This window comes from Phyllostomus discolor, chromosome 12 (assembly GCF_004126475.2).
Source record: "Phyllostomus discolor isolate MPI-MPIP mPhyDis1 chromosome 12, mPhyDis1.pri.v3, whole genome shotgun sequence".
NCBI lineage: Eukaryota > Metazoa > Chordata > Mammalia > Chiroptera > Phyllostomidae > Phyllostomus > Phyllostomus discolor.
The window spans coordinates 6,616,058-6,639,865 of NC_040914.2; the positions used below are offsets into that span (position 1 = coordinate 6,616,058).

Sequence of the window (23,808 nt, forward strand, 5' to 3'; positions counted from 1 at the left end):
TATGAACAAATCAACAAACAACAAGTGCTGGCGAGGTTGAGGAGAAAAGGGAACCCTAGTACACAAGGTTGGTGGGAATGCAGACTGGTGCAGCCACTTTGGAAAACAGTATGAAATTTCCTCAAAAAGCTAAAAATGGAACAGCTGTTTGACCTGGCAATTCCACTACTGAGATTATACCCTAAGAATCCTGAAACACCCACTCAAAAGAACCTATGCATCCCAATGTTCACAGCAGCATTATTTACAATTACCAAGTGCTGGAAACAGCCTAATCAGTGCTCATCAGTAAATGAGTGGATCAAAAAACTGTAATAAATTGACACAATGGAGTACTACACAGCAGGAAGAAAGAAGGAACTTCTACTTTCTGCAAGTGCATGGATGGAACTGGGGAGTATTATGTGAAGTGAAATAAGCCAGGTTATGAAAGACAAATACCAAACGATCTCACCTATAAATGGAACCTAATAAAAAAAAACAAAACAAATGAGCAAAATAGAACCAGAGACGTGGAAATAAAGAACAAACTGACAGTGACCAGAGCAGAGTGGGGAGGAGTATAACGGGGAAAGAAGAGGAAGCATCAAGTCAAGGAACATGTACAAAGGACCCACAGACAAAGACAACAGCACGGGGGCAGGGTGGGTATTGAATGTGGGAGGTGGGGGGTGGGTAAGTCAGGGGAAAGTAATGGGGGAAACATGGAAACAACTGTAATTGAATGACAATAAAAATATAATCGACAGAACTGGGATTGAGCCCCGTGCTTCTTAAACTTTAACATGGGCACAGATCTCCTGGGAATCTTGCTAAAATGTTGATTTTTTTTTCAGTTAAGAAACTAATTGTATTTATTTATTTTTATTGTTGTCCAAATACAGTTGTCCTCATTTTCCCACCACCACTCTCCCCACCAAGCCGTCCCCACCTCCCACCCTCAATCCTACCCCACTTTGGCTTTGTCCATGTGTCCTTTGTACATGTTCCTTGACAACCTTTTGCCCTTCCCCCATATTATCCCCTCCCACCTCTCTTCTTATTACTGTCAGTTTGTTCTTTATTTTAATGTTTCTGGTTATATTTTGCTTGATTGTTTGTTTTGTTGATTAGGTTCCACTTATAGGTGAGATCATATGGTATTTGTCTTTCACCGCCTGGATTATTTCACTTAGCATAATGCTCTCTAGTTTAGTAGGTTGCAGGCAGGGCCTGAGATTCTGCATTTCTAACACTCTCCCAAGGTGATGCCAAGGACCTGTGGATCACATGAGGAGCAAGAGTTTGAACCATTACATATTACTGCCTCTTGGTAAGGGCAACGTTTTTCAAAGTGTGGGCCTTGGACCAGTGGCATCAGCTTCACCTGTGAACTTGTTAGAACTGCAAATGCTCTGTGCTACCCAATCAGAAATTCTGAGCATGGGGTCCAGCAATCTACGTTTTAGCAAGAGCACCAGCTGATTCGGATGCATCTGAAAGTCTGAGAATCACTAATAGAGAGTAAACTTAAGAGACCAAGCACACCTCTGGGACTATAGCCCAGACTTTGTTATATTTAGAGTTCCCCAGGTGATTGTAAATCAAGTAAAGGCAGTGAAGCACTGGGTTGTCCAGTGCCCAGTGCTATCTCATTTTATGTAAATAATGCACATACATCACCTAAATTTGTAATTTGCCGCAGGGTTTGGGCAAGTCTGGGGAAGTCCAGGTAGGCAGTGGCCAGGAGATGACAGATAGGAAACTGAATTTGAAAGAGAAACAGAAAGGCAGGCTAGATCAGGGAGCCTGGATTTCTGGGAAGAGACCTGTGGACCAGCAAATCCTTAGAACCCACAGAATGGTGGGAGGAGAGAAAGTTGCCCTGAGTCACTCCGGTTTTTCTTGTAAGAGGGCAGATGTTTTTGAAGAAATTGGGGCATGGTAGAGGCCTTTTCTGGAATCTTGGGACACACACACATAAGATTTGAGGGGTACCAGAACAAAGAAGATGGGCTTGGATGAGTTGTCTCAAACACTCTGTAGGAAGTAATGATGACAGTGGTACATAAATATGTAAGTGCTTTATAGCCACAATTATATAGAGTCCTTATGATGACCCTGTGCAGTAAGTATTGTTCTCTGTTTTCTGCTGATGCATCTGAGGCTTCATTTTACCCATTGAGTCATCCTTGATCAACTTCATTCATTTCCACCCCCCACCCCTACCACACACACACACTTTTTAATTCATCAGTAAATTCTTCTGGCTGTACTTTCAAAGTGTTTCCAAATTCACTCTTCATTCTCTACACACCCCTATCCTGGTTACCTAAATGGTCACAGCAACCTGCACCCTGGTTGCCCCCCTGCTTAATATGTTCTCCACATACCATCAGAGCTTATGTGATTATGTCTCCCTCTATTCAAATTCTTCTCATGACTCCCAGTTCACTCAGAATAAAATTTAAATTCACTGACATGACTTACACAGCCCTTTGAGGTCTGGCCCCTTCAGGCCTTCTAACGTCATCTTCTTCAAATGTACTTCTTCCTGTCTGCTACCACATGGCCTCATTGCTGTCCATTGAATAAGCCCCTTCCTGCCTATACCCCTCAGGGCTCTTAGATGGAAACAACAGAATCCACACTGGCTTGTTTGAGCAGTAAAGACATTGGGAAGCTCATAGATTATTATAGAGGACAGAGAGGTAGATTATAAAGCCAATAACCTGAAATAATATCCAAACACACCACAAGGGCCTCTTTGGGGAGTAGGGACATTCCCCGTATTGGCTGCTCAGAACCTCTGGAGATTAGAACCAGACTCCAGGAAGCTCCTTCACAATCTCCCCCAAAGAACAAGAGTCTTCTATTGCAGAAACCACCAGCTGACTGCCCTCCATTTTTGTGACCACTCCTTTTTGTGGATCACTGTTTTGTTTTGTTTTGTTTTTTCAAATCCTCACTCAAGGATATGCTCATTGACATTAGAAAGAGGAAAAGGGAAGGAGAGAAACATTGATGTGAGAGAGAAACATCGATCAGTTGCCTCTCACAGGAACCCCAACTAGGGACCTAACTTGCAACCCAGGCATGTGCTCTAATCAGGAATTGAGCCCATGACCTTTTGGTTTGTGAATGATACCCCAACCAAATGAGCTACACAGGCCAAGGCTCACTTTTTCTTTTACAACAACACTGAATATTTATTGAGCACTTATTATCTCCCAGTTACTGTTATTTGCTTCATTTAATTTTCACAATCACTCCATGAAGTAGGTATTATTTTTATCTCAGTTTTATAGATGAGAAAACTGAGCCTCAGCAAAGTGAAGCAACCTACTCAAGGTCAAAGGATTTGTAAGGGAAAGCCAGGCTTCATACTTAACTCTTACATATTTTATAATCATTCCTCCTTGACTTTTATTATTTCTCAAGATTCTCAATATTGACTGAGTGGTTGTTTCTTCTCCTGATCTCTCCTGTGCTCATTCAGGAGGCTATAGGCAGCTGATGGGCTGGCTGGGTGCTTGGGGAAGCTGAGATGCTTCTGTGGCTGTGTCTGTCTTTCCTGGTGGCCTTTTATCAATTAGTAGTCTTGGCTTGGCTTCCTTTTGTGGTGGTGAGAGCATTTTCAAGTGCCCAAGCCCCAGTACACAAGCACTAATCAAGTTTTTGCATTAATACCCCATTGACCAAAGCCAGTCAAATGGCCAAGCCATTGTCAATGTGGGAGGAGACTACACAGAGGCTTCTAGGAGGAATGGATCATCAGGGCTGCCCAGGTAAGCCCATACTGTCCCCTGGGGCTCCCCCTTGTTTTCAAGGGAGTGTAGTTTGCTGTATGAGAATGGGCTCAGGTGTCAGATGGTCTGGGCCATAGCCTGGCTCTACTATTTGTTAGCTCTGTGACTTTGGCCAAATGACTCAGCTGCTCTGTATCTTAGTGTGTTCACCTGTAGAATGGGTTGATATTCATCTATTTCATGGGGTTGTTGTAAGGATTAAATAAGTTAATGCATGCAAAATACTTAAATTAATGCCAGGTATGTAAATAGCACTCGGTAAACAATGGCCATTGTTACCACTTTCCCCCATCACCCCTGGCTAATTTGTTGGTGTTTCTGACTGCTTTCCTGTCTGTTGGGAATGATATTTGACTGTTAGAACATAGACCAGCTGCTAGATACAGGTTTATTTCTCCCTCATGTAAAACAAATCCGAAGGTAGGGCTAGTATTTCAGTCCCACAGGATTACCAGGACTGTAGGCTCCTTTAAGCCTTCTGCTCTGCTGATCTCAGCACATGGATTCTATTCTCAAGATTATTTCTTGAAGCCAGTGAGGATTCCATGAGGTGAATGTGGGATCCTGGGCAGCTAGTGGGGTGTGAGCTGTCTGAAAATGCACTGGGATGCTGCTGCTGTCAATTTTCAGCTGAATTCTCATCTCTCAACACTAGTAAATATTTGTAAAATCAAACACACCCTTAATAAGCTAAATCTACCAAAAGACATTGGCTTAGATGACCACCAAACAGGAAGCCCGTGGTCTTGCAGTTCTTTGGATTGCTTTGGTAAAGTCATGCCACCAAGGAAAAAGAGAAGACCTGCCCCTGGAGATGATTTGTCTGCCAAGAAAAGTTGACATGATAGCATATATAGAAAATATTATTCACTTCCAGCCAAGATGGAGGTGTAGGTAGGTACACTTTGCCTCCTCACACAACAAAAAGAAGGACAACAACAAATTTAAAAACAAAAAATAACAAGAACTGTCAGAAAATCAAACTGTATGAAAGTCTCACTACCAAGGATTTAAAGAAGAAATATTCATCCAGATTGGTAGGAGGGCTGGAGTCAGGCATTTGGGGTGGAGAGGACTTGCAGCAAGGCAGCGGCTGGCAGACTGGGTGAGACAGCTACTTGCAGAGCAGGGGTCCCACATTTACATGTGGATAAATTGGGAGGAACAACTGGGGAGCAAGACAGATTGTGCCACAGGCAGCACCACATCACAGCAAAGAGGGTTGCCCTGCCCTGGTGAATAACTAAGGCCCCACCCCACACCTAACAGGTGTGCCAAGATAAAGAAATATGGCCAAAATGAAAGAATCAGAGCAAAACCTCAAAAAGAGAACTAAGCAATGAAGAGACAGCCAACATATCAGATGGAGAATTTAAAGCCCTGGTAACCAAAATGCTCACAGAACTGATTGAACTTGGTCAACAAATGAAAGATACACAAAATGAAATAAAGCAAAATATTTGGGGAACCAATACTGACAGGAAGGAAACCAGGACTCAAGGCAATGGTTTGGAACAAAAGGAAAAAATTAACATCCAACTGGAACAGAATGAACAAACAAGAATTCAAAAAAGTGAAGAGAGACTTACAAACCTCTGGGACAACCTGAAATGTTCCAATATCCGAATTATAGGGGTCCCAAAAGGAGAAGAACAACAGCAAGAAATTGAAAACTTATTTGAACAAATAATGAAGGAAAATCTGGTGAAGAAAACAGACCTCCAGGAAGCCCAGGAAGCCCAGAGAATCCCAAAGAAATTGGGCCCAAAGAGGAACATACCAAGGCACATCATCATTAAGCTACCCAAGATTAAAGATAAGGAGAGAATCTTAAAAGCAGCAAGAGAAAAGGAGACAGTTACCTACAAAGGAGTGCTCATCAGATTATCCGCTGATTTCTCAAAAGAGACCTTGAAGGCAAGAAGGGGCTGGAAAGAAGTATTTCAAGTCATGAAAGGCAAGGATCTACATCCAAGATTACTCTATTCAGCAAAGTTATCATTTAGAATGGAAGGGCAGACAAAGTGCTTCCCAGGTAAGGTCAAGTTAAAGGAGTTCATCATCACCAAGCCCTTATTATATGAAATGTTAAAGGGACTTATCTAAGAAAAAGAAGATAAAAATATGAACAGTAAAATGACAACAAACTCACAACTATCAACAAATGAACCTAAAAGAAAAGAAAAACAACGAAAACAAAAACTAAGCAAACAACTAGAACAGGAGCAGAATCAGAGAAATGGACATCACATGGAGGGATTTCAGTGGGGAAGGGGAAGGGAGGAATAGGGAGAAAAAAGGTACAGGGAAGAAGAAGCATAGTTGGTAGGCATGAAATAGATGGGGAGAGATAAAAAATGGTATAGGAAACAGAGGACTCAAAGAACTTATACGTACAATCCATGGACATGAACAAAGTGGGGTCAGAAAGCTGGAGGGGTGAGGGTGGAGAGAGGATAAAGGGGAAAAATTGGGAAAACTGTGATAGCATAATCAATAAAAAATACTTTAAAATACTTTTTAAAAAACAATAAATAAAGTTTAATGTCAAAAAAGAGAAAAGAAAATAAGCAGGGATAGGTTAAAAATAGTATGGGAAATGGAGAAGCCAAAAGAACTTACATGTATGACCCATGGACATGAACTAAGGGGGGAATGCTGGTGGGATGGGGGTGCAGAGTGGAGGGTAATAAAGGGGAGAAAAATAGGACAATTGTAATAGCATAATCAATAAAATGTATTAAAAAAGAAAATATGGTTCAACTAGAATAAGACTGAAGAAGAATCTTTTTCAAGTAAGAGGTGCTTAGAGTGGTTCTATGAATATGCAGGTACTGATGATGTAGGTCCTGAAGGCATGGCAAAATTTTGTGACGACTTTGGTGTTGAACCAGAAAATGGAGTTATGCTTGTTTAAGCTTGGAAATTGAATGCACAAAATACAGGTTATTTTAGTGTCCAGGTATAGTTAAAAAGAATGACTTCTCTACAATGTGATACAACAGTAATACTCGGAAATACTTTGGATTACTTAAGATCATTATTAAGTGATTCTACAAACTTTAAACTTGTATACAGATATGTATTTGACTTTGCACAGGAAAAGAGCCAGCGCAACCTAGACATAAACATTGCCAAGTGCATGTTGGGACTGTTATTAGGAAAAAGCTGGCCCTTTTTTCCAGTTTTTCACCAATTGTTAGAGCAATCAAAATATAAAGTTATTATCAAAGACCAGTGATGCAATGTGCTAGAGTTTAGCAGAACAATTAATCTTGACCTCAGCAACTATGAGAAAGATGGAGCATGGCCAGTTTAAGTGTATGCTGCTTTTCTTGCACTGTCTGCTTTTGCAAGGACGTTTTTGGTGTTTGCTATTGAAAGGGTCAGCTCTGCCTGCTGTGTAGTATTGTTCTCTTGGAAGGCTGCTTTGCAGTTTGTAGTTATACTACAGATTGGTGAATTTGCCAATGTCCTCACTGTGATTATGTGTAAATTTTGTATATATGTATAGAAAGAAAAAAACTTCACCTAAAGATGATTTCTACAAAATGTATTGTAAAAATAATTTTTGTGCCATATTTCTAGTTCCTTTTTTCAAATGAACCAATTATGTTCTATTAGGTCTCAAATGTAGCATTTCAGAAAACAAGACAGGACAACTGTTACCATAAGTAAATTTTGCCAGAATTCACCTTATTGTTGTAGAGGCGAACTTTTGGAAAGGGTGGGAGTTGTAACTTTGCAGAGGCATATGCCAAATGTAATTTGGTTAATCCAAATATTAACATTTTAAATGATGAAACTTACAATCTTTTGAACATATAGACATGCACCATGTCTCCAACTATTTCCACTGTGCAAGGCATAAGCTTTTTTTTTTAATGTTGAAAGCTGTAGTAATTTGAATATAGGTGCAAATGAACAAACTAAAATTGTGTCTTTTTTAAAAAATGGAATTGTTATAAACCCTTATAAACTTTCTTTAATGGTTTTTCTTTCTCTTTTGCATTCTTCTTCTCAGTGTTTGGTCTGCTGATGCCTTCTATGCCATTGTAAGTAAAATTTGTTTTGCCTCCTCCATGGAAACCCAGTGGTTTGCTGGCATTTTATAGTTGCAGAGTGATATTAGCTGTGGCTTGAATTTTTAGTTAAGCTTTCAGGCTATCTAATTTTCTAACTTTTTGAAAAAGGAGTGATTTTAGTTGTGTCTGGAATTTTTAGTTAAGCTTTCAGGCTATCTAATTTTCTAGTTCTTTGAGAAAGGAACTCTATTGTAAATGAGAGGTGTTTTGTCTTGTTTTGTTTTCCTTTTTGTTTCTTTCATGCTCGACTTCTTCCTGGTGGAATGTCCATTGCAGGCAGGGGACACGAAACCACCAGCATTGATCTAACTCTATCACGCAGTAGGACCTTTCCTGGAGAGCACTCCGAGTTACCTGAGGAATTTGCACACAGATGTGATAGCCATTATTTATGTGGATGAGGAAATGAGAAAACAGGATGGGATTTTTAGGTATATATTTTGTCTTTTTCTTTGTCTTGTGGTTTTTAGGAAATGTATAATGACATATTTTCCCCTCAACTATCTGGCATTATTGAATGATTAATTTAGCCCTTAAACTTTTATGAAAACACAAGAATCTAATGATTTAAATCAAGGAAAAAGCTCATGGGCATTTGAATAAGTGAATGCTACTGTTGGGAACAAGATCATGATTGAACGTGTAATGGTTGGAAGAGGTTTGGATTATTTCAAAATCTGGCTGAAAAATCTTTTGGATTAAATATGAAACTTTGACAAATACCATATGATTTTACTCATATGTGGAATCTAATGAACAGATTGAACTAACAAGGAAAATGGGGACAGACTCAGAGATGGAGAGCAGGCTGACAGCCAGTGGGGGGAGGTGAGGGGGTTGAGGGGTTGAGCTAAACGAAAAAAGAGTTCGTGGGCATGGATGACAGTATGGTGATTGCTGGAGGAGGGGGCTGTAAGGGGACTAAAGGGTAACGGAAAAAGTACAATAAAGACTAAATTTAAAAATATGAACTATAAATGGCATTAAGTGAGAAAAGCACTCAGACAATGCTACTCTGGACAACTAACTGTTTCACAGTTTCTTTGCAAACAGTGTTCAGATTTTCATAATTTCTTTTTTCTATAACTGAACCACCAAAGACAGAATTTTTGTATGTATATGCGGTGTGTGCACAAATACAAAATCATGATCTGGTACAATTACTTATTTTCTTCTACCAAGTAGAAAGATTTGGTTTGCTGTGAAATATTAAACCAGAATTTTGAAAGACTCTGTAGCAATTAAGCATACTTAATCATTTCTAGTTTAGGAATTGTAGACTCACTTTTACCTTATAAACTCATACCAGTTTGCCTACATTAATATCTAAAAAGAATAGCAGATGTTAATGTCCAGCATAGCTCTTGAGACCAAGGTGTTGAAAGGGGCTCCATTCTCATGGTGCATGCTGTTCAGGTGGTGATTGCTGTAGGTTCAGATCTGTGGACCACTTGATTCATTTTCAGAGGTGTCCCTGAAGTTTAAAAAACATCACACTGTAAATTCAACAGTTTTAAATTTGGTCAACTATAGTCAGAAATGAATGTATAAATAGAAATAAAAAATTAGATTATTTTAAATTATTGTTAGAAAATGGAGACTTTTAAATACTAAGCACAGTTAATCCTAAAATAAATGACTGTCACAGGGGGGATGTTACATTTCATCTACAATGAACATTTGATGATGGAGGGACAACCCAAGTTGAAAACTATTTCATGATGTATAATATGAAAATATTCTAAAGAGAAAATCTTGCATACATACAAGACTCCAAATAATCTTTAAACTCCCTTGAAAAATAAACCTCTGACTGCAGAGTGCCTGCCCTTGGTTTCCTGATTTTATGCAGTTATTTTTAAGGGGAGGGAATGAGGTCAAGTAATAATAATAAGATGCCTTTTCTTAAAAATGTTCCTAAGTTACATAAAATTGAGCAATCATCAAGCACTTATTACTGGATAGTGTGAAATAAATCAGGGTGCCTTCTTCTGTATTTTCTTTATTACCCAAGTCTTCATCCTTTCTCCCTGTCCATTGTGTTTTGAACTCCACATTGTAATACTCTGCTGTAACAGAATACAACTTCTAGATGTTTATTGCTGCAGTAGGTCAGAAATTTCATTATTTGGTTTCCATAAACATCCACTGTAATGTTACAAGTAGTCTTTTTGAAGCATGAACTCTGAATTAAGTTTTTTATAAATTTGACAAGACAAACTTTCTGGTTTAACAGCAAATTTCTGTTGCCTCTCAATCTCAATTTAACAGTGCTTTTGAAGTTTATATGGAAGGTTTAAAAGTTTGTGCCCTTGGCTTTTATTCTTATAACTGCTAAAATACCTCTGTAAACCTTATCTTTTATTCTTTAATATATTATGTTGTATAATAAATGTATAGAATTCATTGATCAACTAAAATGTTGAGTGTCTGTAAATGAGACCAAAATGTGGGTTGCTTTTTTCATAAAATAATTTCTCTTGGCAGTAACTGTTAAATGAACAGAGCTAACCTATGACTGTGAGTGCTTCGTGTCTCAGGGTTTGCATTACATGTGCGTGTGCAAGTCCTGTGATTCCCGGCTTAACTCAAATACGGTTATGCCACCTAACCTGAGTACAGCAAATTGATTTTGGTTTTAATGGAACTGATGTAAAATAATATTCCGTATATAAAAAGTATTTGTGTTTGGTTTAAAAAACGATTACTTCTTGGCTCACTGTGGCTGTTTGAGCCCAAGCCATATGCAAAGCAGGAAGGAGTCAAGGTCATAAAGGCACCCGCCAGCTGCCTATTTCCTTTAAGAAACTTTCCTGAAGCCCCACCCAAAGACATGAGCTTCTTTTGTGTCAGCTATCCTAGCTGTAAAGGAGGTTGGTAAATACCTTTTAGCTGAGTGCATTGCCACCTGCAGTTAAATCAAGGTTCTGCTATTAAAGAAGTAGAGCATGAATACAGGCTGGCCATCTTTGCCACACACCTATAGCCAGATGGTTAGGGTGGCAGTGTAGAGAATACCAGAAATGTCAGGTTGAGAAGCATCTTCCACTAGAATGTCAGTTCTATGAGAGCAAGGATTTTTGTGTTTTGTTCACCACGGTTTACTTACCCAGTGCCTAGCACACAATAGACACTCAATAAGAATTGAATGAATTGTTAAATGTACCACTGGTTGTACTCCAAGGTGCAGAAAAGAATTATAAGTTTTTGAACTTCATAGAAGTTGTTTAAAAGAAATGCTTACTGGTTTACTCCCAATTTTTTATTTTGAAAATTTTCACTCTTATAGAAAAGTTAATATAATGAACACTCATGTGCCCCTCACCTACATACACGAGTGTTAGCCTTATGCCTCCCCCTCTTCTCTCCCACTTGAAAAAAAATTGCAGGCATCACAATACTTTCTATGAAATCCCCTCAAAATGAGGACATTCTGCTACACAAATCACAATACTCGAAAGTTTTAACATTATAGTAACATTATCAACACTATATTACCTAAAATGTACTCCACATTCAAATTTATCCAGTTATACCAATAATAGAATCATTCTTTAAATATATGTATTTTTAAGTTCCAGTACAGCCAAGGACTGACTGTGAATTGCATTTAGATGCCAAAATCATCTCTTTCTGTCCTTTGATCCAGAGCAGTTCCACAGCCTTTCTGTTTTGTTTTATTGTTTTATAACATAGACATTTCGAAGAGTCCAAGCCCATTGTTCTATAGAATATGCTTGGATTTATCTGATTCTTTCTTCATGACTAAAATTCAGGTTAAATGTTTGTGCCAGAAATAATTCATAGAAGATGCTATGTTTTCAGTGTACCACACTCATGAGAACTGGATGTCAGTTTGTCTATTTTCAGAGGTAGGTTAAGGTAGAGTCCGCCAGATTTCTCCATTGTAAAGGTTTCCTTCCTTTACATCTGCCATCTGTGGAATGATTCTGGAGACTGTTTGAACATCCTGTTTCTCAACACCTTTTCACCCAAGTGTTTTAGCATCCAGTGATGATCCTTATCTGAATCAGTGATTTCATGGGTGGTTACAAAATGCCTGGAAGATTTTGAAGTTTCAATTATGGGTCTAGTATAAACAGCCCAGATTTCCCATCAAGATGACAAATTTCCAGTGTTTCTGGTGTTATTTGACAACAATGTAGAAATAAGTTTCTTTGCCCTTTTTCTTGAAATTTTTGTAGCTAGATTCCCCTACAGTCTGAATCTATTTGTCTATCTCTGTTCCCTTCCTTATTCCTATTGCCTTTTCCCTGTCCTGGTTTAGAATTCCTTGGAAAGACTGACCAAGAGGCCATATATCCTAGTGTTTGGAGAAATCATTAAGCTCAAGTGGATAATGAAGCTTCAGGACGGCTGATAAGTGATAACAACATATATTCAGCACTGATAATGTGCCAAGAATTATTCTAAGTAATTCATATGTATTAAATAACTGCATATTTTTAATAACCTTGTGAGGCAGGTGCTATTTTTATCCTTATATTGAAGGAAAGTGAGGTACAGAGAGGTTAGATGATCTGATCAGTCACAGACCCAGTAATTGGCAGATCTTGGACCTGAGCCCAGATCTCGCTGCAGGTTATCTCTCTGACTCCCTTCAACTTTAACAAAGAGATGTTGCAAAGATAAATAATTAAAATATCTTCCAATAAGATTGATATTTATATCCTTTTGGGGTTCATTTGTAGGAGAAATAAACTACTCTAGCTATTCTAAACAGAAAAGAATTTTATAGTAAGAATTAGGCACTCACTGTGATGGTTAATTTTATATATTAAGTTGGCTGGGTCATGATGCCCAGATATTTGACCAAACATTCTGAATGCTTCTGTGAGGGTGTTTCTGGATGAGATTAACATGGAAATCATGGACTTTGAATAAAATAGATTTGCCTTCATCACGTGATTGGCTCATCCGATCAGTTGAAAGCCTGAATGGAACAAAAGACTGACCTCCTTCGGTTAAGAGGAAATTTTGCGAGAAGTCTGTAGACTTGAATTGCAATATTATCACTTACCAATGTATCCAGCTTCCCAGTCCATCCTGAAGATTTTGATTTGCCAGCTTCCATAATTATTATGTGAGACAATTTCTTAAAATCTCTCTCTCTATTATACTGATGATTGCCCTCATGGAATGGATACTGGGCAGAGGGACAGTGAACCCTAGAATTTCCTTAGAGAAAATAATACACATGTAGCCAAAATATGCTTTTAAATTTTTGATTTTTTTCACATCATATTAACAGCCTAATGGTGTCAGAAGCACGGAGAATTTTAAGTAGTTATTTGATTCTAGATATCTAGTCAACCCCAAATTATCTGACTGAGTTAATGGCCTTCACCTATCCTTGGCAATCACTGACTATGTCACTTAGAAACATCTTTGGCTGCAAGAAATAGAATATCCCAAAATAGGGACTTTCCCCCCTCACGTAACAACAAATCTGGAGGAGACAGCTGCTGCTTTAGTTTAGTGGCTCCATAATGTCAAAACAGATTTTCTCTTATTATTACCAAAATGGCTGTCATAAATTCAGGCATCATTTCCACATTCAAGGAAGGGTAAAGGGAGCCCTGGCTGGTGTAGCTCAGTGGATTGAGCGTGAGCTGTGAACCAAAGTGTTGCAGGTTCAATTCCCAGTCAGGGTACATGCCTGGGTTGCAGGCCATGACCCCCAACAACCGCACATTGATGTTTCTCTCTCTCTTTCTCCCTCCCTTCCCTCTCTAAAAATAAATAAATAAAATCTTTAAAAAAAGGAAGGGTAAAGGTATAAGGGAGAATCAGTATCATACCTAATAGTGAAAGACTAAATGTTTTCCCATAAGATTGGGGACAAAACAAGGGTGTCCACTTTCACCAGACCTACTTGACATTCAAAGGTTCTTGTCAGTGCAGTAAGGGAAGAGAGAGAAGGGCATGCAGATTGGAAAGGAAGAAAAATTGCCTTATTCACAGACAACATGATGTCTACATAGAAAATCCTGAAGAATCTTCAAAAAAGCTATTATAATTAATAAGTTTAATAATGTTACAGAAAATAAGATTATTATTCAAAAATCAATTGTATTTCTATATGCTACCAATAAAATGTTGAAAATATACAAGTTCTACTTACAGTACTATCAGAAATATGAAATACTTGGGAATAATTCTAACAAAATATGTGCAAGATGTATATGCTGAAAGCTAATAAATATTAATGAGAGAAATCAAAGATCTAAAAATAGATATATATTTTTATACATCAGAAGACTCAAAATGTTAAAATATCAAATCTTACTAAATAAATGTGTAGATTCAATACAATCCAAATCAAAAGCATAGGATGCTCCTTTAAATTGAAGAAATTAATAGATACTTAAATTTATGTGGAAAGAAAAGAAAACTATTTTGAAAAAGAAAAAGCTGGAATATCTACACGATATGATTTCTAGACTTACAATAAAACTAGAGATATCAAGAGAATAGTGTAGCATTGGTGACAGATAAATATGTAAATCAATGGAACAGAATAAAGTCCGGGAACAGACTCACTTGTATATGGTCAACTGATTTTAGCAAAAGGTGTCAAGGTAATTTAATGGAAAACAAAAGGAGTGGAAATAATTAAGCATCCATATAAAAACAAACTTCTTATAGCATACCCCACACTGTATACAAAAATTAACCCCAGCCCTGGCTGGTGTGACTCAGTGGATTGAGCAATAGCCTTCAAAGCAAAGGGTCACCAGTTTGATTTCCAGTCAGGACACATGCCTGGGTTGTAGGCCAGGTCCCCAGTGGGGAGCATGTGAGAGGCAACCACACATTGATATTCCTCTCCCCCTCTCTAAAAATAAATTTTAAAAATATTTTTTTAAAAAATTAACCCCAAATGAATCATATGTTTAAATATAAAATTTTATTTATTTATTTTCATACATTTTATTGATTATGCTATTACAGTTGCCCTATTATCCACCCTTTATTCACCTCCACCCTGCACACCTCCTCCCACCTGCACTCCCCACCTTTAGTTCATGTCCATGGATCATACATATAAGTTCTTTGGCTTCTCCATTTCCTATACTATTCTTAACCTCCACTCCTGTCTATTTTCTACCTATCATTTATGCTACTTATTCACTGCAACTTTTCTTCCTCTCTTCCCCTCCCACTCTCCCACTGATAACCCTCTAGGTGATCTCCATTTCTGTGGTTCTGTTCCTGTTCTAGTTGTTTGCTCAGTTTGTTTTTGTTCTTGCTTTTATTTTAGCTTTGGTTGTAAATAGTTGTGAGTTTGCTGTCATTTTACTGTGCATGTTTTCTATCTTCTTTTGCTCAGATAAACCCCTTTAACATTTCATATAATAAGGGCTTGGTGATGATGAAGTCTTTGAACTTGACCTTATCTGAGAAGCACTTTATCTGCTCTTCCATTCTAAATGAAATCTTGCTGGATAGAGCAATCTTGCATGGAGGTCCTTGTCTTCCATGACTTGGAATACTTCTTTCCAGCCCCTTCTTGCCTTCAAGGTCTCTTTTGAGAAATCAGTCTGATGGGAACTCCTTTGTAGGTTACTGTCCCCTTATCTCTTACTGCTTCTAGGATTCTCTCCTTCATTTTTACCTTGGGTAATGTAATTACGGTGTGCCTTGGTGTGTTCCTCCTTGGGTCCAACTTCTTTGGGACTCTATGAGCTTCCTGGACTTCCTGGAAGTCTATTTCCTTTGCCAGACTGGGGAAGTGCTCCTTTATTATTTGTTTGAATAACTTTTCCACTTGTTGCTCTTCCTCTTCTCCTTCTGGTACACCTATAACTCAGATGTTGGAATGTTTAAAGATGTCCTGGAGGTTCCTAATTCTCTCCTCATTTTTTTGAATTCTTGTTTCTTCATTCTTTTCTGTTTGATTGTTTCTTTCTGTTTTCTGGTCCACTCCATTGATTTGAGTCCCAGTTTCCTTCCCAACACTATTGGTTCCCTGTACATTTTCCTTTATTTCACTTAGCATAGCTTTCATTTTTTTTCATCTAATTTGTGACCAAATTCAACCAATTCTGTGAGCATCCTGATTACCGGTGTTTTGAGCTGTGCATCTGATAGGTTGGCTATCTCTTCATAGCTTAGTTGTATTTCTTCTGGGGCTTTGATCTGTTCTTTTATTTGGGCCATTATTTATTTATTTATTTATTTATTTATTTAGTCTCTGCATGCCTGTTACATAGCAAAGGGTGGAGCCTTAAGTATTTACCAGGGCAGGGCAACCCGCAGTCCCTGCATTGTGGTGCTGTGTGTGAGGGAGGGATGTGAGAGGGAACAATGCTGCTCAGCTCTCTGCTGGTTTTCGGGCATTTCTGCTGCTACCAACAAGCAAGTTGGGCCCCTCTGGTGCTGATTCCTGGATGGGCGGTTTTGTGTACCATTCTAGGACCCTGTGGGTCTCTCCAATGAACTCTCTTGTGAGGCTGGGAGTTTCTCCTATTGCCTCAACCCCCACCTGTTTTTTTAGTCAGAGGTTTTGAGACTTTATTTCCCTGCAATGAAACCCTGGGTTGTGCAATCTGTCTCACTACCCAGTTGTTTTTCCCAGTTTATCCACATGCATATGTGGGACCACCCACATCACTAGCCACTGCTTTGGCCATAGTACTCTCTGTCCAGCTGCCCATCTCTGCCCTTCCTACCTGTCTGGATGAATGTTTCTTTTTTAACTACTTGGTTGTTGGATCCATACAGTTCAACTTTCTGTCAGTTCTGGTTGTTTTTGTTTGTTTGTTTGTTTTTAAATTTATTATCCCTCTTTTGGTTTGTGAGATGAGGCACAGTGTGTGTACCTATGCCTCCATCTTGGAAGAAGTCTAAATATAAATTTTTAAACTATAGAACTCCAGCTCTATCCAAGCTGTTGCAAAGGGTAGGAGCTCCTTCTTTCTTTCTGCTGCATAGAATTTCATTGTGTAAATGTACCATAGTTTTTTGATCCATTCATTTACTGATGAGCATCTTGGTTGCTTCCAACATTATGCTAAGCGAAACAAGCCAGGCAGTGAAAGATAAATACCATATGACCTCACCTTTAGCAGGAACCTAAACAACAAAACAAAGAAACTAGCAAAATGTAACCAAAGACACTGAAATAGAGGACAGGCTGACAGTGACCACAGGGGAGAGAAGAAGGAATTTCAGGGGACAATGGGAAGGGTTCATGGGAACAAATTTAAAGGACACATGGACAAAAACTAGGGGGAGGGTGATAATTGGAGGGAAGTGGGGAGGGTTGGGAGGGTGGGCTGGATTGGGAGTAAAAGGGAGAAAACTGTACTTAAACAATGATTAAAATAAAATTAAAAAAGAATTTAATATAAGAAAATTAAACATGGCTATATAAACCTGTATGTACTTAATTGTATCTTTAATATTATGTATGATTTATTATGAGCAAATAAAATATGTGGAAATTAAAAAAAACTATAGAACTTCTAGGAAAAAATCCTTGTGATCAAGGGTTAAGCTGAAAATTTTTAGATAGGACACAGAAAACACAAACTATACAAGGAAATACTGATGAAGTGAACTTCATCAAAATTAAAAACTTCTCTCTTTTTTAAAAAATATGTTACTTATTTATTTTTAGAAAGGGAAGGGAAGGAGATAGAGAGAGAGAGAGAAACATCAATGTGCGGTTGCTGGGGGTCATGGCCTGTAACCCAGCCATGTACCCTGACTGGGAACTGAACCTGCGACACTTTGGTTCGCAGCCCGCGCTCAATCCACTGAGCTACGCCAGCCAGGGCTAAAAACTTCTCTTGATAGACACTGTTAAGAAAATAGTATGACAAACCACAGACTAGGAGAAACATTTGCAAAACACATATCTGATAAGGGACTTGAATCCAGGACGTATAAGAACTCTAACACTCTATAATAAGTGTGGTAGGCAGCATGTTTGCACCCAAATATGGGTGTCCTAATTCTTGGAGAGGCTGAGGTAAACATGAATAAAACTGGGCTGGCTGGAAGATGAAGCAAGGTCTGAGAGAATTGTTGGGTGGATGAGAAGACAGAAGGGAGTGATAGAAGCATGTTACATGGCAAAAGGACTTTGTAAATGTGATTAAGGTTTCAGACAATAAAATGGGGAGATTATCCTTAGTTAAGAGGTGGATCCAATCTAATCACATAAGCCCCTCCAAACACAGGAGTTTCTGTTCCAGGAGTCAGAGAGCTGTGACAGAGGGAGAAGTTAGAGTCAAAGTGTGAGAGGAGTTCCACCCAGGACTGCGGGGTGGGGGACCTGGTGCTGCGTGGAAATCATGAGAAGGAATGCAGGCAGCCACCTGGAGTAAAGACCTGTCTCATCCATATCTTAGCTATTGTAAACAATGCTGCAATGAATGTAGGGGTGGGTATATCTTTCGAAGTAGTGTTTTTGTTTTCTTTAGGTAGATGAAGTGGGATTGCTGGGTCATGTGGTAATCCATTGATTGTCGAATGGATGAAGAAGATGTAATACTTATATACAATGAAATATTACTCAGTTATAAAAACAAAACAAAAAACAATGAAATCTTGCCATTTGTGACAACATGAATGGACCTGTAGGGTATTATGTTAAATGAATTAAGTCAGACAGAGAAAGAAAAATGCCATACAATTTCACTTATACTTGGAATCTAAAAAACTGAGCCACACCTGACTGGTGTGGCTCAGTGAATTGAGTGCCAGACTGTGAACAAAAGGGTCACTGGTTGGATTCCCAATCAGGGCACATGCCTGGGTTTTGGACCAGGTCAAGCCCCCAGTAGGGGATGCGTGAGAGGCAACTATACATTGATGTTTCTCTCCTTTTCTTTCTCCTTCCCCTCCACTCTGTCTAAAAATAAATAAATAATTTTTAAAAAATAAAATAAATAAACAAACAAAACAGAAAACAAACTCAGATACAGAGAACAAGTTGATGGTTGTCAGATGGGAGGACATGGGGGCTAGGAGGAAAGAGGGAAAAAGATTAAGAAATACAAAATGCCAGTTATACAAATAGTCAAGGGGATGTAAAGTACAACATAGGCAGTATAGTCAATAATATTGCAGTAACTATGTATGGTGTCAGATGGGACTAGAATTAACAGGGTGATTACTTTGTAAGATATATAAATGTTTAATCACCATGTTGTACACGTGAAGCTGATACAATATTGTATGTCAACTATAATTTTTAAATAAATTTTTAAAAAATCCAAGCCATCTCTGCCAGACACCCAGAGAGGAGGAAGAATTTGGCCAACAACCCGGGTGAGTTTATAAATGGATTGCACCCCAGAGCTCACAGTAGGGAAGGCAGCCCCTGACAACACCCTGATCTGAGCCTTGTGAGACCCTAAGCCAAGGATCCACTTGAACCCATCCAAATTGCTCATGTACGAAAACTGTAAACTAATAAATTTGTGCTGTTTTAAACTGATGAATTTGTGGTAATTTATTGTGGCAGCAGTAGAAAACTAATAAAATAAGAGAAAAAACCCAGAGGTGGGCATGTACCCTGCCTGGTGATCTCCATTTATGTCACTGTCAACTTGTAGAGGAAAGATTGGCCCAACCTGAGGGGGTTCTGGGGTCAGGGTGGGCCAACCCAGAAGATGTCCTGGCAGTCGGGTCTGACTTGTGTCCCTACCATTCTGTCTTTTCCAGAATGCCCTATAAATAGAGTCATAAAGGATGTGGCTCTGTTCTGGCTTATTTCAGGAGTAGGTAAATAAACAAGGAAGGGCAGAAGAGAAGAATTACAAAGTAGTGTGAGGAACTTTTGGGGCTGCTACGTGTTTAGTATTCTGATTGTGGTGATATTTTCACAAATATATTCATATGTAAAAAATGATCAAATTGTAAACTTAAACATGTATAGTTTATTTTATGTCAATTATACCTCAATAAAGCTATATATAAGATAGACAAGGTTAAGACATGAAAAGCCAAGTTATAAATGGGGAGAAAGTATTTGTAAAACAATGATGCAATAAAGCCTTTTTTAACTTTGAAATTATATTTTATTACATTTAGTATATATTTTATTATATATAATATATTTTTATCTTTTTTATTGTTGTTCTAATACAGTTGTCTCCATTTTCCTACCACCACTTTCCCCCACCCCACTCACCCCTACCTCCCACCCTCAATCCTAAACCCTTTGGCTTTGTCCATGTGTCCTTTATACATGTTCCTTGATGCCCCTTTCCCTTCTTTTCCCTGTTATCTCCCTCCCCTCTCCCCTATGGTTACTGTAAGTTTGTTCTTTATTTCAGTGTTTCTGGTTATATTTTGCTTGCTTGTTTGTTTTGTTGATTAGGTTCTACTTATAGGTGAGATCATATGGTATTTGTCTTTTACCACCTGACTTACTTCACTTAGCATAATGTTCTCCAGTTCCAACCAGTGAGAATGGCCATCATAACCAAGTCAACAAACAACAAGTGTTGGAGAGGATGTGGAGAAAAGGGAACCCTAGTGCATTGTTGGTAGGAATGCAGACTGGTGCAGCCACTGTGGAAAACAATATTAAATTTCCTCAGAAAATTAAAAATGGAACTTCCTTTTGACACAGCAATTCCACTGCTGGGATTATACCCTAAGAATCCTGACACACTAATTCAAAAGAACCTATGCACCCCAATATTCAAAGCAGCACAATTTACAATAGCCAAGTGCTGGAAGCAACCTAGGCATCTGTCAGTAAATGAGTGGATCAGAAAACTGTGGTACATGTACACAATGATCCAATAAAGTCTTTTTATCCAGAATATATTTTTTAAAACTTGCAACTCAATAAGACAAAAAAACAATAGCAATGAACAAAACTTTTGAGCAGACACTTCACCAAAGAAAATATATGGATTGCAAATGACAATATGAAACCACACTCATCATCATTAGTCATCAGGTAAATGCAAATTAAAACCATGAGAAACCATTACTCACTTTCTGAATGACTATAATCAAGAAAGATTGAAAACAACAAGTGTTGGTGTTTAAGAGCAACTTAAACTGGGAACTCTATGAGATCAGGACCTGGGCTCTCTGGGTCACACTGTGCCCCACTGCGACCCCATTCAGGGCCTGGCACAGGGTAGGTACTCAGTAGATATTTATTAAATAAGCAGACCAAATACTTTCAGAAGACATTTCTTAATGATGGGTCTGAGGGTACTTGGATCCCCTCTCCCAGGAAATCCCCCGAGATAATGTCACACCTCAAGGGTGATGGCCTCACAATAGTTGTTGGTTAGTTCCTTTGTCCATTAATTGTATATTTCTGACATCAACAGAGTCCACAGCTGGGTCTTTGAAACTGGAATCCAATGTGATGCACTGCCTCAGCTCTCTGAGGGCCCAGAGTCCACATTAATCAAGAGTCTATACACTTGTCCTGCACCAAGTATATAGGAAGAAAAGTGGACATGACATTGGTGGGGCCATCAAAGGCCTCTTGGAGGAATAGGGGATCTAATTAGATGTTAAGGGATGAAGAGAAATAATGTGAAGCTCTATGAGGACAAGGAAGGGTCTGTCTTATCATCACTGTGTCTCCAGTGACCAGTGCGTGGACAGACACAAACTGATAATGTGTACATAGAAGAACTACGCTATTTTCATGTGAGGCCCTTCTGTTTCCACAGAGAAAATATATGTGTCAAGTCACCAGACAAAGACAAAGCGTGACTTTGTCTGCAGGTAACTGAGAGCCCTGTCTCACCTGGGTGCAAGTATGAAGGAAAATGCATTTTGTCACAATTAAGGACTCATAAACGTAGGTGGCTCTGGAGGGAGGATAGTGCATTTTAGATCAAAGAAGTAAGGAGAACTTAGATTCCTTCCACCTCTCAGATCTGCTGGACTTAGAGGGCTGGCTGCTTCTCAGACCCTTGTGGTCCCTGAAGATGGCTACTAAAGTTCCAGCATGATGTGGAGACACAGAAACATCCAGGATAAAAAGGGAACCCCAGTCAGCACCAAAAAAATATCCTCTGAAAGGACTTCATTCATTTATTCAAAATATCTACTGAGTCTCTGCGTGATGCCAGGCTCTGAACAGGGTGGCAGTGGGACACAGTGTGACCCAGAGAGCGCAGGTCCAGCAGAGTTCTCATTCCATCTGCTCTTACACTCCAGCTCTTGCTACTTTCAACCTTTGTTTTTCTCTCTTCTTCTCATCCCTCATGCACCTCAAGGATTTTCTAACAACAGCTCAAATTAAGGCATGGTCTGCTACTTAAAGCAAGAAGGCCTGCAATTCCGAGAAAAGTCACCCGAGTTCACCCCGTGAGAAGCAGAGAGACAGTGGGGTACGAGGGGCCCTTGCTTATACCCAACACCAGGTCCGGGTCCACAGGGTGACCTTGGGTGGGCTTATTCGGAATCCTGTCAGCTACACCAACTAAATAACAGTGTAAGAAATGTACAAACCTGTAGAAAATTTTTATGAGTTTATTTGAGCCAAACTGGCAGCATATGCCAGGAAGCAAGATCTCGAGTGCTCCCTCAATGTTACCAATGATAGCTATTCGTGTGGGTGAGTCCTGGTGTCCCTTCTGACAACCAGGAGACCTGTGTTGAGTATGGTGGGTCGGTGCCAAGCATCCGCTTCAGCTTCCCTGTTGTCTGCCCTCCTGCTTGCCGGCACTGAAAAGCTAAAAACTGTACCTTCCAGCCTCCTTGCAGTTAGGGGTCTGCCTTACATCTGTGTTCTTCCAATTGGATGCACGCAAGCAACATTGGAATGGTGGACAGGGGGTGGAGGCCGTGCTCCCAACTCCACTGCTGTGGAAGGGTCGGCTTTTCGGCTTTTCTGTGGAAGGTCTTTCTGATTACAGCAGTTTCCTGATGGCAGTTGTCCCATAATTGTGACAAATTCCTGGTGGCGCTGCCTTCCTCTTCATGGCGGTGGCAGCCCCTTCCTAATGTGCAGTCAAGATCCTGATCCTAATATTGACTGAAAACTAACATTGCCTGAGTGTTGTGTTATCAACAAGGATTTATTTGGCAAAAAGAAGGTGTTGTGACCCAGTGCATGTAGATGTGGCAGCCACATGCACACTCCCAGCCTGCGTGCCAAGGAGGAGGGATATTTATAGAAGAAAAATGAAGACAAGAGAAGGGGAAGTTAGAACAGAGACTTCCTGAAGGGTTCTCACATGTAGGGTTCTTGTGATTACCTCGAGTGTGAGACCACCCACAAGCCCAGCCTCCTCCCATAGAACCTCCCCACTGAGTATTTTTCTTTTTTTTTTCCTTGACCTTACATCTTATTTTAATTACACCACACACACACACACACACACACACACACACGTATCATTTGAGAGCAAGTCTCACTAAAGAAAGCTATTTTTGCTGTCTGTATGTCTACTTCATTCAACTTCAACCAACTCCACGTGCACTGTCTTCCCAGTCTTACCAGTGAAATGGATCTTGCACGTTGCTCATTCTTGGTGACTGAGTGTATTTTCTTAAAGTTCCAGTCAGTCTTTCTCACTAGAATGGAAGTGGGCCTGAGAAAAGCCCAGGTTTATAGCTTGGCTCTTGAAGTTGTACCTAAATGGTCAACACACAGCCTATTTGTTTAGCCTTCCTGACACTGAACACTCTATATTAAATCCCTTTCTGCAAAAATGACCTAGAACTGTGTAGATTTGCCATGGCTACTGTAACAAATTACCACAAACTCTGTGGCATAAAACAACAGAAATGTATTCTCTCACAGTTCTGGAGGCAAGAACTCTGAAATCAGTATCACTGGGCCAAAATGAGGGGCCAGCAGGGCCACAATCCCTCTGGAGGCGCCAGGGGGACACCCGTTCCTCTCCTCTCCCTGCTGCTGGTGGCTGTTGGCACTGCTTGGCCTGTGGCCCCATCACTGTAGCCTTTGC

The 23,808-nt window shown here is 39.4% G+C and overlaps 1 pseudogene; it reads left to right on the forward strand.

Moving 5' to 3' along the window:
• Nucleotides 1–6,516: 6,516 nt before the first annotated feature.
• On the forward strand, nt 6,517–7,107 carry LOC114511591 (annotated as a pseudogene).
• The last annotated feature ends 16,701 nt before the right edge of the window (nt 7,108–23,808 follow it).